Here is a 14528-nt window from a genome sequence, read left to right on the forward strand (position 1 = left end):
TATCTGAAAAGTAGCTGGCCTTATAAACAGTACTTGGTCTTATAAGTGTTTGAGACAATTTTCTAAGGAAAAGCATGAAGTGCTAGAGGAATGTCTTGCTCAAAGAATCTTTCCTTAGAAATTTGGACTTAAAGAGACTGTCTTTCAGATTAACACAGAATGGAGTATCAAGGAAGTGGCTATGGAGATAATTTCAGTCTTTCGTGTGTTTAGCAAACTCTCCAATCTTAACTTGCGAAGGAATTGTCACAGGCACTAACCTGAATTCCAAAAGCCAAGGGCTTTGCCAAAGTTTTTGTGATCTAATACATTTGGCTCTGGAAGCAGTATAAGACTTCTCCAGTTTGAGTACATAGGAAGTTAGCGTGATTCCTGAAATACATATACTTTAAAAAGTAGATTTAGTAGCAGAGACCATTCAAATTCTGATTTTAATTATTCATGTGAAGTCAAATGAATAGAAGATATAATTGGACACAAAACAGACAAGGATGTGAATCTCAAGGGTGGATGGCACCTTAGGACTCGAGGCTAGATTCCAACTAGGAGAAAGGCTTTGAGGTAGGAGTTGGGATGGTAAGATAAAAATTAAAACATTAACCCACAGTGCCGGTCAGAATGAGAGCTAACATAAAAACTAAAAATGGTGGTGGGGTGTGGGATGGTCACACAAATTGGAGAGATGATGTGGGGGACCCAGGAAAAGAGCATCAATGTCAATAGGGCAGCGTATGAGCCTAGATGAATTCTTTGGGTTCAGGACGTGACTGGGATAGTGGGCTCATTCAGGTATCTACAGCAGGATTAAAAGCAGACTTGACATAAATTGCTGAGCAAATGTTGTGAGGGTACTCCAGGTTAGGGAGGGGCCTGTTTACCCTTCCTGTGATAATCCTGCTTTTCCTCTGCTCACTTGGTGTACAGTTCACTCTGTGGGTTCCTCTGTGAATGTATGGGAACGGCGAGATCTCACCCATTCGAACAAGGGCAATTACAGATCATCTTGTCCTCATGCCTCCTCGTCTTAGACTCTTTCTACTGGGCTGCAGTATTTACACTGCTGCCAGGAGCTCTTTCATCACAGTGCTGCTTTGCCAATTTATCGTCCTGAGTCTGCAGTTCATGGTCTGTAACTTTCTTCTGGTGACTGGAATTACACAAGAAAATAGGGAACATTCATTTTTTATCTTTGTTGGAACCGACTGGGATAGCGGTGGAAAGCCTCCAGTGTAGTCCTTGGACATGCTGAGATTGAATCACAGACTGTGAAAGAGCCCCTTTCTCCCCTCCTTTCCTGGGCCCTGATTCCAGGCAGGTCCCCCTTCACTCAGACCCCCCAGTGTCGAAGGTCAGGGTTGGGGAGAGGAACAGAAGTGAGGTGGTGATGAGTGATCAAGAATTAGGATGCCCTGGAGGTCACTCACAAGTTCTCACGCAGGTTCCGCTGAGACCTCCTGCGTGCGCGAGCACCATCCTGTCTCTGGTTTCTCCCCATCTGACCGGTGCTGGCTTTGCCTAGAGGGCAGCCGTAGAGTGCTCAGGAGAAGCAGCGCGTCACGGGAATCACACGGGGTCCAGCCCTCAGGTGGGAGGGAAGACCTTGTTGGCAAAGAATGGGGGAGCAGGAGCGAGGAAAGGAGAGGAGACGATCTTGGCAAAAAGTCTTTCTTTTTCCGTAATTACAGAGAACCAGTAATTTTTTTAAATTACTGTTGTTATAATTATTATTATTGAGAAGAGGAAACCCAGGGATGGCAGAGGGGAACTTCTCTGCTTTTATCTTTCAGGTTTCACTCCTGGCACTGACTTTGATATTTGGAATTTTGAGGTTCAGGGACTTCAGAGAATTTGGCAGCACAGTGTATTGAGAGAAACGGAAATTTCAGGAGATGGATTGATCACCCTCGCGGACGTGTTTCTGGAAGTGGGTGAGCAGATTTGATTGAGAACATTTTGGGCTCTTGCACTGATGGTGGGAAAGCAAAATTCATGGCAGCACTTCTCATAATTCTCTCCCCTGAAAAGAAAGATTATGATAAAGAATAATTTGAAGTAATAAGTAACAAGATAGAATTAGAAAAATGTTGAATTTCCAGATGACCCAGTCAGAAGTGTGACTTTTTTCACATCTTTTTCTCCTGCAATGATCTGCTCCCAAGTCCTGCACTGCAATATCAGTCTAACTAACACTTCGTGAAACAAATTGTAAGTGCATATGTATACATATCAAGCTATGCTCTGAGGATAAAGCAAGTTCTAATTTGTGGAAAAAGGATTAAATATTTCTGTTTTCTGAAAAAGAAAAATGTACAGTATCTTCCTATTGCTTCAAACCCTATACTTCAATATCCAAGGATCTCCATTAGCCTCAATGTATCTTTCACAATTCATCTCTCACTGCTTTCTCATGGGGCCTTCTAGTCTAGCAAGGAAACATTTTTCTTCTCCCCTCCCTCCTGTCATTTCTTCTTCTTTTACACTGTTTTTCCATTTCTTCCCCTTCAATGCAAAGCCTCCTTTTCTTTCAAACTCATGTATTAAGTTTTATCTGGTACAAGAAACATTTCTTGATTAAATTTACTTTAGAGTGGTTTTAAGATTTTTCCAGAATAATCTCATAAACATATCTGTAGCCTAAGAATTATTTACAAGTTGACTCACGTGTGTGTAGCTTTTTGCCCTAATTACACTCTGAATTCCTGAGCAACATCCTTTACTTCCTTTGTGTTTTGTTAAGCCTCAAATAGAAACGTGAATCCATAGGAGGCACTCAAGTAATGCTTACCCAACAAATGAAAACATCCTCCTGTACTACTGTGATCCCCTAAGAGAGTGATAAGAATTGATTTTGTAAGAGAACAAATATTTAGTTTGTATGATTCTTTGTTAATGAGGTATATACAATTTATACGGCTTGAAGTTATAGTGTACTGTCTTAGTGTGGGAATATTAGGGTAAATAATTTTACTTTTACCAACATTTTTGTTCTTAACATTTAACTACTTGTCCCATTTATTTGGGGTAAGAAGGTCTTGGGTTACTATTTTGGTGGTTCTGTAGTATCACAGAGACAAATGAAATTGGACTACATATCAGCACAGGTGCATTTCAGGTTTATTCAGTGTACCATCATCTTCCAAAACTAGATCTGTGGGTGGAGGAGCAGTGGTTAATCTATGGAATGTTATTATAAGTATATAGATAAACAGATCTGGAGTGTAAACTCCTGCAGATGCCCAGGATTGGAACCGGTTTTTTGTACACAGATGTTGTTTTTTGTCGTTGAGTCTTTGGTTTGGCAAAAAATTGTTGAGTGGTCTTTTATCAATGTCACTGGGGCTCTAATAACTTTTTAAGGATGAGCTGCTTCGGTGCCGCAGATCTTATTTCCTTGTGCTTCAACTCAACAGTGAGTGTTCGATTAATGACTGTTCTGCGTAGTGAATGGAAAGTGTTTCTTTCAGAAGAACTTATTTTTCTTTCAAACCTGTAAGGATATTATGTGCCAGATGGTTAATTCCCAAGTGTGTGTACCCACACACTTCATGATTGAAAATATCCTTCAGACATTTTTCCTGTGGTGAAAGAATGGCTATAATTTTAATTTACATTTGTATGAAGTATACATTTGCTGTTTTCTACTGATACCTGAAAAAATAAATTTTTATTATAATGTATGAAATATATGCCACTTTAGTTATATATTTTTCTGGTGTTCGGGACTTAAATACTTTACAGAAATACAAGTTTTGGTCAACTTTTAATATTACATTTTAATTCTCACTCACATTTAAGTTAGAGAGTAAGGACATAGCTTTCAATGTGTGTGTGGAAGGGGCAATTGTTAGTAGTATTCAAATGAATCATTCTTGTGTCTGTGTTTCAACAAGATGTGTATTTTTAACTAAAGAAACTTCTTTACTTTGTAATGCCCAATTAATAGGCTAATAATTTATAGCCAGTTAAGAGGAAGGAAGTTCTTATATGGCAGCAGTGCTAAAATGTCCAAAGATTGGCATAGGCAGAAAATTATATTTGAATCTGCTTTGAGAAAAGACCAAAATGAAAACCATCACAGCTTAAAATATTTTCAAGTAGTTGAGTAATGACAGTTTATACATAGAGCTAAGTTTATATAATAGTGTATGTTTTAGGGATTCCAGGCTATAAAGTATGAACATAAAACCTAAGAAACCCATAAAACAAATTACCCCAACATGCAACACATTTAGATTTTTCTTAAAACAAAACAAAACAAATAAGCAGCCAGGCACGGTGGCTCACGCTTGTAATCCCAGCACTTTGGGAGGCCGAGATGGGCAGATCACGAGGTCAGGAGATTGAGACCATCCTGGCTAACATGGTGAAACCCCACCTCTACTAAAAATAGAAAAAATTAGCTGGGTGTGGTGGCCGGAGCATGCAGTCCCAGCTACTCGGGAGCCTGAGGCAGGAGAATGGTGGGAACCTGGGAGGCAGAGCTTGCAGTGAGCCGAGATTGTGCCACTGCGCTCCAGCCTGGGTGACAAAGCAAGATGCCGTCTCAAAAAAAAAAAAAAAAAAAAAAAAAAAAACCATCAGCAATAAAGACGTTTTTGGTATTTTTTTTTTACAGTACCCTATAAATGACAATAATTTGTATACACACCAAAATTACATAGGCTATTAGCCACCTGTAGTTCATGCCTGCTGTGACCTCCATAGCTGAATAACGTACTCAAAAGTTGCAAGTCTTCAAGGTCAGAGATAGCTTATCTCTAGGTTCCAGGATGACTTCAAGTTTTACATCCAGACTCAACTCATGATAACCTGGACTGACATCACTCTTCTTTTGTAAGATGAGAATCATATGTCATCTTCTCATGTACTGGGGACTAGGTAGGCAAATACATCTAACTTCATTCAGGGCACCCCTGACCAAGCAATCTGTCTGTAGGGATGCTTGTGGGAGGGTTTCAGGTAACCAAAAAATGGGTAGGGTAAACTGAGGCAATTGCTGAGGAGGGACAAACAGATCAAATAAATCTTGAGTATTTAAGCAAGTATGGGATGTCAAGTTCCCACATCATTTTGCATATGTAGAGCGGGACTTACTGAAAATGATTTAAAATATTATAGCCAGCGTCTTACATATCAGTCAGTAAAAGATAATAAGGGAATAATTTGAGACAAAGTCTGAGTGGGAAAATAAATAAAATGTATTAAGGAAACAGAAAATAGACTAATGAAGAAATTAAGTGATTCTTCTAAGTATTTTAACATACACACATTAAGGGGTGTACTAAGATAATTAAATAAGAAAAAGTAAAATCAAATAATGTTTAGACTAAAGCATAAGAAAAACACTTAAAGCTAGAGAACTTTAAATTTGTAAAATGTCATTCAGAGCAAAATGAATTAAACTAGGTTTTTGGTATCCATTTAATGTTGGACCTTTAAAAAATGATTGGTTAATAACAGGCTGAGGAGATAAAACTGGAAGCTCTGCAGTCTTTTGACTCACCTGTATCTCTCATATCATGTAAGAATCAATTCGCGTATCTGCAAAGAGAACATATTATGATATCGATGCTTTTTTCATATTTTTACTTTGCATTTAAAACCAAAATCAGATTATGGTTATATCACATTAAAGAATCCATTTCCCACTGGAGTCAGGCTATTTCACTCTAATTTTTTCAACTACTTTATTCCTCCTGTATTACATTTTACTTTTTCTTCATCTTCTTTTTTTTTTTTTCATCTGTACATTTCTTTGCTTCATCCAATTCAATTTACTCTGGTAACGTTTGGAAAGAATATTATAACTCAATCTTCATGTAATGGTTTATAACCTCCTGATTTTGTGATCTTTTTAAAGGCTGTTATATTGACAAGTAAATTATACTTACTTTAGCCAACTGTATGTACTTATGTCACTTTAAATTTAACTTATCACTAGTTGTCAAAATCTCCCGTGTGGCCTTTTTAATGTTCCAATGTATTTGGCAGTATATTTTTTTATTGACATTTCAATTTTGTTTTTCTGTGTGCTAAAGTTACGAAAAACCAAATGACTAAAAGTTAAACCCGAGCCAACCCAGACTAAAGTTAAGTTTTAGGAGTATTTGGGAATGCATTATTTTTGTTGAATGCTTAAGCTTCTGAATCCAGTAGGACTCAGAATGTATTCAGTCGAGATCTGGATGCTGAACTCTGGTGGTAAGGCAGAAGAAAAGTGACAAGAGATCATCACCAAACAAATCCAAGATTAAGATTTCCTTACTAGCTTTATGTTTTTTTGTTTGTTTTGTTGTCAGTAAAAGAAAACCCACCTCATTTAAATATTTTGGCTTGTGAATACTTAACATTCTCCTTCAGTGCACTAATTACTATGTTGCCTAATTGTTTGTTTTGTTTCTTATTCCATGATCAATTTATCCCAGATACTATAAATTACTTTTCACAACCTTGTCTAGTGTGATTTCTGCTATCTTCTCCTACACCTAGTACCAGGCAAGGTGCCTCCTAGAGACTCAATATGTTTAATGTCCTACATTGCTATGTCTCTTACATGACTAACTCACACATGAACATTACAAAAGTAGAAACATAGATGGCAGACTACAGATTATGATCTGTGTGTTTTTCACTTAATTTCAGAAAACAAAAGCAAAGATCCTTTTGATTTGATACTTCTATTGGCTAACTATAGAGCAAGCTTCTTAGAGCATCACAGCCCAGTACAGTAGCCACTAGACAAATGTAGCTATTTAAATTTAAACTGAATGAAAATTAAATGAAATTTAAAATTCAGCTCTTCTACCATACTAGCCAAATTTCAAATGCTTTACAGCTACACGTGGCTGTTGGCTACCATATTGGACAGTGCAGATTACAGAACATTTCCATCATTTCAGAAACTTCTTTTGGGCAATGCTATCTTAGAATGTTATTTTAGAAGAATACCTCAAGTGGCTAATACAAATAATAATAATAATACAATTTTTTTTCTTTCGTGATTTCATATTGCTTTAGGAAATGTCAGCTAACCCAGATCTACATATAGGCAGTACCATCCTCAGTGCTAAGTAAATCAAAATAGCATTAAATTGACTACCACAAAATTCACAGAGTAAGATTAGAATACCAGGAGCTGTTTTTGTCAAATGACTTGGTAATGGTTCTCCTGGTTTTTTGTTCTGGCACTCTATCAAGCACCAATGTCTTTAGATATCAATTTGACCTATATCTGTAAGAGATTGCTGTTGGACAATGAAGAACTTCATACATATAACATGTTTTCCAGATATTCTGTTCTCAAACACACAAAAAAATCATTAGGAGTATTGGGAATAGATCTTTCATCTCCTTACCCCACGTCTCTTAACTTCTGCAGCCAAGTGTTCAAAAGGAAGTGTCCTGGTATCTGTGTCTTTGCCTGAGGAGAGATTGATTTCCCAGTTTAGATTCATATCAGAAAGTTATGCTTCCTGCCAAAAGGATATTTAAAAACTCCACCCTCCCTGCTTCACAAAGAGAGAAAACAGATCACCCAGAACCCAGACAGTAGATAACAAACAGATCACTCTAATTAGAAAAAAAGAGGCAGCATACAACAAACAGAGCCCAACTACCTCTGGGCAGTAAGAAGAGTGAGACTTTAAGAGGCCCCTCGTTCATGCCCTTAAAATAACCTTTTAATAAGTTATGCAGAAACATAAGATTAAGGGCCTCCATAGGAAAAAGTGACTTTCAATTACAAACCAGCAAAAGCCTGGAAAAGTGTGAGATATTAAAAAGAACACCCAGAAAGAACCAGAACATAACCTGTTCGTTTTGCCAGATGAGCTGAAGAGTTTTCACAAAGTCTTGGTAAGGAGGAACTGGAAGTTGGTATCAGAATCTCACTGTTTTGTTGTTTATACTTGTGTTACCATTTCTAAAATGTTCTGCAGAACTGTTAACTACTACAGGGGAAAGTTTCCGCAGTTAACAATGTTAGGAAATATTGGATTAAATAAGATTAAGTAAGTTTCAAAAATAATTATAAACTTATCAAGATTTACTATGCTAATGTGTGTGTGTGTTGCAATTCTCTACAAAGCTGTGGAAGGGATAAAATATTTCTTAAGCTTCTGTAATAAGTGTTTGGAAATTTGGATAAAGCCCCAAGACAGAAAAAAATTGGTGTTAAGTTGTTTCATATTATCGAGAGTAGTGACTAAACACATCGCCACACTAAACACAACTCTTAACAGGACTTAAGGGTTAACAACAAGATGATCATGATAATAATGTGACCATTTAATGAATGAAAACTTATAAAATTCTTATAACAATGCCTTTTGCATATTAAGTGCTCAAAACATAATTGCTATTATTATTTTGGAGCTGATGGGGCTGTAGGAATAAAAGACACACTGAGACACTCTTGGCCAAGCAGAAGTAAGGGTGCTGCATAAACCCAAATGACATGAAGTCAAAGGTCACAGTGGGGCCTCACAGAGCCTGGAGGATTGGCTCATGCCTCAGCCAGTAATAATGGGAATGTCCCTTCCCACAGGTGAGGCCGAATGAAGGTCATGGATCCCTCAAAGGATTAAGTATGAAATGGTGATCAGTGGTAATGTAGCTGGCTGGTGAGGAAACAAGCCAGAGGCTGCATCTAGAGGTGAGCTAGAGGACTATGGAAGTGGCAAATCTTGAAATCAAAATCAAACTCAGCTCTTGGCAGTAGTGAACAAGTTCTCACATTGTGATTTCAATATTGGAGCAAAATAAGCACTTCAGTATTTTCGTATTTATTTATCCAATACTAAAATAGCAAAAGAAAAAAAAAAATCAAATAGAATCTCCATCATTTTCAACTGTGATTTCTCAGTTACTATTGCACTTGATAAGGGGTCTGTCCAGGGCACAGTCTTTGAGGCCTGAGTCGCCTGACTGACCACAGCTTAGTCAGAGAGGATGACCAAGGAAGTGTGTTTTGGTCAAGATAAATATTATTAATAGAGGAATGAGTGAGGCCCTAAAAACCAGAACCAGGCTCTAACAGGAAAAAGCAAGTGAAAGGACATGATTTTGTTCTTTTTAATGGCTGCATAGTATTCCATGGTGTATATGCACCACACTTTTTTTTTTTTTTTTTTTGAGACGGAGTCTCGCTCTGTTGCCCAGGCTGGAGTGCAGTGCACTATCTCTGCTCACTGCAATCTCCACCTCCCGGGTTCACGCCATTCTCCTGCCTCAGCCTCCTGAGTGGCTGGGACTACAGGTGCCCACCACCACGCCCAGCTAATTTTTACCACACTTTCTTTAACCCATTCACTGTTGATGGGCACGTAGTTTGATTCCATTTTTGGTTTGTGAATAGTGCTGTGATGAACACACAACCACGTGTGTCTTTTTGGTAGAACAATTAGCTTTCCTTTGGGTAATCCTAAGCAAATTAATAGAGGAACAGAAAATCAAATACTGCATGTTCTCACTTATATGTGGGAGCTAGTCATCGGGTACATGTGGACATAAAGATGGGAACAATAGACATGGGGACTACTAGAGAAGGAAGGGAAAGAGGAGGGTGTGAGTTGAAAAACTACCTATTGGGTACTATGCTCATCACCTGGGTAACAGGATTGGTATTCCAAACAACATACCCATGTAACAAACCTATACACATAACTTCTGAATCTAAAAGAGAAGTTGAAGTTATGCAAATCCAAAAAAAAGTAAGTGAAGTGGAAGGGCCCTGAGGGAATTCAGCTCTGGAGTAAAGGAAGATTTTGGACCTCATGAGAAGGTTGAGAATTGGGCCCAGGAGACTTCATCTCCATGTTCCTCCTCTCCTAACTCCCCAAACATATTTTCCCTCCTGCTTTAAGTATTCTCTCCCACCTCCATGCTAAAACCTCTCCATCAGAGACCTTGGAATTGATGATGGCCCAAATTAACTCTGGGGAAATAAAAATGAACTATAAACATGAAAGATTCCCAATTAACCTAAGAAATTGAAATTAAAATAATAAGATAACCTGAAAAGATTTTCAACACATGAGGAATCCATGGATCCGTTTATTTGATATGTTCAGGATATTTTCAAAATGAGGACAAATTTCTTGGAATGAAAACATTACTGTAGCATTGATTCTGTGGGTAAGGCTCAACACATACATAATTTGGGTTTTAGATTTTTCAATATACAGAAAATATAACATGGCACTAACAAGAATAATGGTATTTTGGGACTTAAAAGTAATATGAATATACGGCAGTAAAAGTGAGTGTTGCAGTTGCTTCCACCACTATCGCTGGGTAATCATTGAGTAAATAGTAAAATCCTTCTCTGTATTTTCTGTAATATGCTTGACCTTTGTAACAGTTATCTCTTGCTGCATAACAAACCAACCCAAGTCATGGTGTCTTAAAATGTTAACAAATTATTGCTTGTATTGATTGGGTAGTTCTTTTGCTGTAATTGCCTAGTTCATACATGGGCTACAGTTGAGACAGACAAGCTGGCTGGTTTTCTGTTTTTATATTGTCTAGAGAAAAAGAACAAACGCCCCTTAACTCAAGCTGTATCTTACTTCCTCTACAGCCAATCAGCATCAAAGGCCCAAGAGACTATTAACCACAAGTTCCTGGTTTTGGGGCTAGGGACTTCACTGAGGCCCTGAATGCACAGCTAGGCTTAAGTTTCAACTCATAGTGATCTTTTTTTCTCATTTTGATGCTAAAAATCATGCTCAGAGCTGGAAGTTTAAAACGTTAACGTTATATGAATTGTATGAAGAAGCATGTAAAGCCACTGTGCAAGTGCTAGAGAAATCTCTCCTATTCATGCCCCAATGAAATCGTTTTCTGTAGAATAGGTCCTATAAAAGTAACATACATTCTACCTTCAGGACACAACCCTCCCTTTACCTTTCATGGTGCTGCTTTTCCCTGCACACCAGCTAAATGAAGCTTTCTCTTTTTCTTTGCTGCTATGGCTGGTGATCTCTCTTGATTTCTATCCTGGGAGATTACAAGAACACCAGTAACAGAGTCAGTGGGGGCAATCTGGCTAAATGGCTGGGATGGTTGTAATGGTTGGGACTCTCTCCACATGACCTCACATCCCTGGAGTCGTCACAGCATAGTGGTCCCAGGTTCCAAGGCAGAAAGGGTAGAAGGTACAGGATCTTTTCAGGCGGAGGTTTGGAAGTCACTTCTACCACATTCCATTAATCAAAGAAGTCACAAACCCAGCCCAGATTCAAGAGGAGGGGAAATAGACTCTACTCAATGATTAGAGAGGTGGCAAAGCTAGAGTCACATGTTTAAGAAGAAAGGGACTTTGCAAATAATCTACCACAATCCCTAAGTCATTACTAAGGAGTCAGAAAGGGACTCAGTGTAGTCATAAGGCTTTTTTTCTGAAGAATAATTTTGCCTCTGTTTATCCTCAAAACTTGGAGCTTTAAACATTTGGACCTCCATGGATCCATATACTTGATAATGTTGACTAGAATCTTTGTAATCTTTATCTTGATATATAAGTGTTAGAACAGTATTATACATCTGTATCCGGGAGATAGATGAATTTCTGCAGAGACTGAGTTGGGTTTTTATTAATAAATTGACTATCAATTTTGTGATTTATGAACTTAAAAGGAATAGTTTCCATCTATCTTGTTTATGCAAAATATAATCTTTGCAATCAACAAAGAAGCCAGCATATTTTAATTCTAAAATTGTTCTAATTATTATCTAATTATGTCAACATTATTGGCATTGTGAGCTTGGAGACTGTAGTTCCACAGAGGAAAATACAGTTGATGTTTATATTTTAATTCCATTTATTGTTCGTGTTCCAAATGGACAAACAGGCAGTAAAATACTGACAAGTTCCTGTGCCTGTGTCTGCATTTCTTCAGAAGTCAGGACACTAAATAGAAAAATGTGTTGATAAATAGAAGACTTTATTAGTTTACATGACACTTCTGGATTTCTGTAGGAAAAAAACAAACAAACCCATAAATCTGATCATGAAATCTACTACAGTAGTCTATCATTTAGAAGGTGTTTTGTTAATGTCTTAAAATTCTCCCTCTCCTCTTTTATTCTCTTGAGGATAAACAGGTAGAAATCAAGTTGTAGTGTGTATAATTATTAATTCCTGACTGAAAAAAAGATGGGGGGGGATGAGAAAGAATGAAAATGCCCTATTCATTCTGCATGTACTGACCCCATCTCTTATGCTGTTTACATTCTTCTTGCTTTCTGGAGACCATCAGGCCTGACTCCGTTACTTAATATTGAGTCTTCAAAGTTTCCAACAAAACGAATTCAGTGAGGTAGACTTCCCTTCCTGGAAACATCTTTGATTATCTTAAAACTTTTTTTTAATTTACAGCAGTATATAACTGAATGTACAATGTGATGAGAAGGATAATGATAGTAGTGTAATTGTATGTTTTACTCATCCACACAACACATATTTATTGAGTATATCCCTTATTCCAGGTGCTTTGCTAAGTATTGAGGATACAGAAAAAGAATATGTCCTGTTCATTTCTTCTAAAGAACCCTCTATTTCAGGAGTCAGCAAGCATTTTCTGTAAAGGACTGTACTGTAAATATTTTACAATATTTACAATATTCTCCATTACAAGCACTCAACTTCATCTATATAGTACAAAAGCAGCCTTAGAAAATACATAAATACATAACTGAACTGATGCGACTGTCTTCCCACAAAATTGTATTTACAGAAACAGGTGGTGGACTGCATTTTGCCCCTGGGCTGTAGTTTGCTGACCCCTGTTTTATATAATTGAGGGATATATAATTTAAGAGTAGTAAAATGTTATAATTAATATGCTAGCAATAAGTATAGAGGCATGAAGGAGAAAATGCTAGTTCTCCAGGGTAAAATAGGATCAGGGAAAACTCAGTAATAAAGATGAGTAGGTTTCTGTGAAGTATGCTGGGAAAAGACCAGACAGCCTAATGTTTCCGTTTGGGATGACTGGGCCACAGGATGTAACCACAGTGTTACTATGCCAATCATGGAATTCTCAAGCTCCAAGGAACCCTAAAGTTCCTCTAATCTAATTACTCATAAATTCAGTGATCCTTTTATAACATTCCAGAAAGAATTTGTGAAAATAAGGTAAAGATCAGTAGCACTGAATGCTTTGACTTTGTGTATATCAATTATTAATCAAAACAAAAACTTTTACAGCAAATAGTTAAATTGCCTATGTTAGCTCATTTATGTCAAGCAACCACCAGCACCATAACATTCCCACCAATCTCTCTTTTCACTCTCTACATGCTGCTGTATACCCTGATCTCTCTTCATAGGCTTAGACTTACATGGTCATTCACTTCATAGGAGGGGAAAATCCAGGTTTGTGGAGCCTAAGGCTTATACTTACGGGGCTTTCTTTATAAAAAGTAAAAGTATGAGAACAAATTTGTTAGCTTAGCTTTGGAAACCTTGGAAGGAACCTGTACAGTGAGGAGCCCAGAAGCTTAAAGTTTATCAGCTTTGTGGCAAATTTGGATCTGCCTAACAGAGAGTGTGATGGTGAATATTAAGTGTCAACTTGATTGGATTGAAGGAAGCAAAGTATTGTTTCTGGGTGTGTCTGTGAAGTTGTTGCCGAAGATTAACATTTGAGTCAGTGGACTGGGAGAGACAGATCCACCCTCAATCTGGGTGGGCACCATCTAATCAGCTGCCAGCGCAGCCAGAATAAAAGCAGGCAGAGGGACATGGAAGTACTGGACTGGCTAAGTCCTCTGACCTCCATCTTCCTCCCATGCTGGATGTTTCCTGCCCTCGAACATCAGATTCCAAGTTGTTCAGCTTTTGGACTCTTGGACCTACACCAGTGGTTTGCCAGCAGCTTTCAGGCCTTTGGCCACAGACTTAAGGCTGCACTGTTGTCTTCCCTACTTCTGAGGTTTTGGAACTTGGACTGACTTCCTTGCTTTTCAGCTTGCATATGGTCTATTGTGGGACCTCACCTTGTAATCATGTGAGTCAACACTCCTTAATAAACTCCCTTTCATATATACATCTATGCTATTAGTCCTGTCCCTCTAGAGAACCCTGACTAATCAGATAGCAACCTAATTTTCCAAGTTGGATTGAACCATACATATCTAAAAAGAAACCCATACTCTTGCCCCTCAAAATTGGAGCCTATGTTTTCTATATAGCATCCCCTGGATTTGAAAAATCTGCAATACATTTTTCAAATCTAGGGGATGCTGAGTCATCCAACATGTCAATCTCTCACTTACACTGACATACCACCAACACCAAGTCCTATAGATTTTATCTCACAAATAGTTCAGGTATCTGTCCCCAGCATCTTCACCACTGCCACTTCAAGTCTCTTTATTCATTCCCCGCTCCGGTTTTGCCACTTTCAACACATCCTTCTCATTGTCACCAGAATAATCTTTCTAAAATGCAAATCTAATTAGATTACTCTTCTCCCTCAAACATTTCAGTAGCTCTCTGTGGTCTCATGAAAAACAATTAAGGG

General features: G+C 37.9%; 1 long non-coding RNA gene across 1 annotated transcript in view; it reads right to left on the minus strand.

Moving 5' to 3' along the window:
- Nucleotides 1-412: 412 nt before the first annotated feature.
- The window catches only part of LOC103237121 (uncharacterized), a 250174-nt gene continuing 236058 nt past the window's right edge, over nt 413-14528 (minus strand). The window contains exons 3-5 of the long non-coding RNA XR_498555.3: nt 7356-7420; nt 5504-5541; nt 413-2017 (exon numbers count right to left, since the gene is read on the minus strand). This is a non-coding gene — a long non-coding RNA (uncharacterized lncRNA). The remainder of the gene's footprint in view (nt 2018-5503; nt 5542-7355; nt 7421-14528) is intronic.

The sequence above is a fragment of the Chlorocebus sabaeus genome, chromosome 8 (assembly GCF_047675955.1).
Source record: "Chlorocebus sabaeus isolate Y175 chromosome 8, mChlSab1.0.hap1, whole genome shotgun sequence".
NCBI lineage: Eukaryota > Metazoa > Chordata > Mammalia > Primates > Cercopithecidae > Chlorocebus > Chlorocebus sabaeus.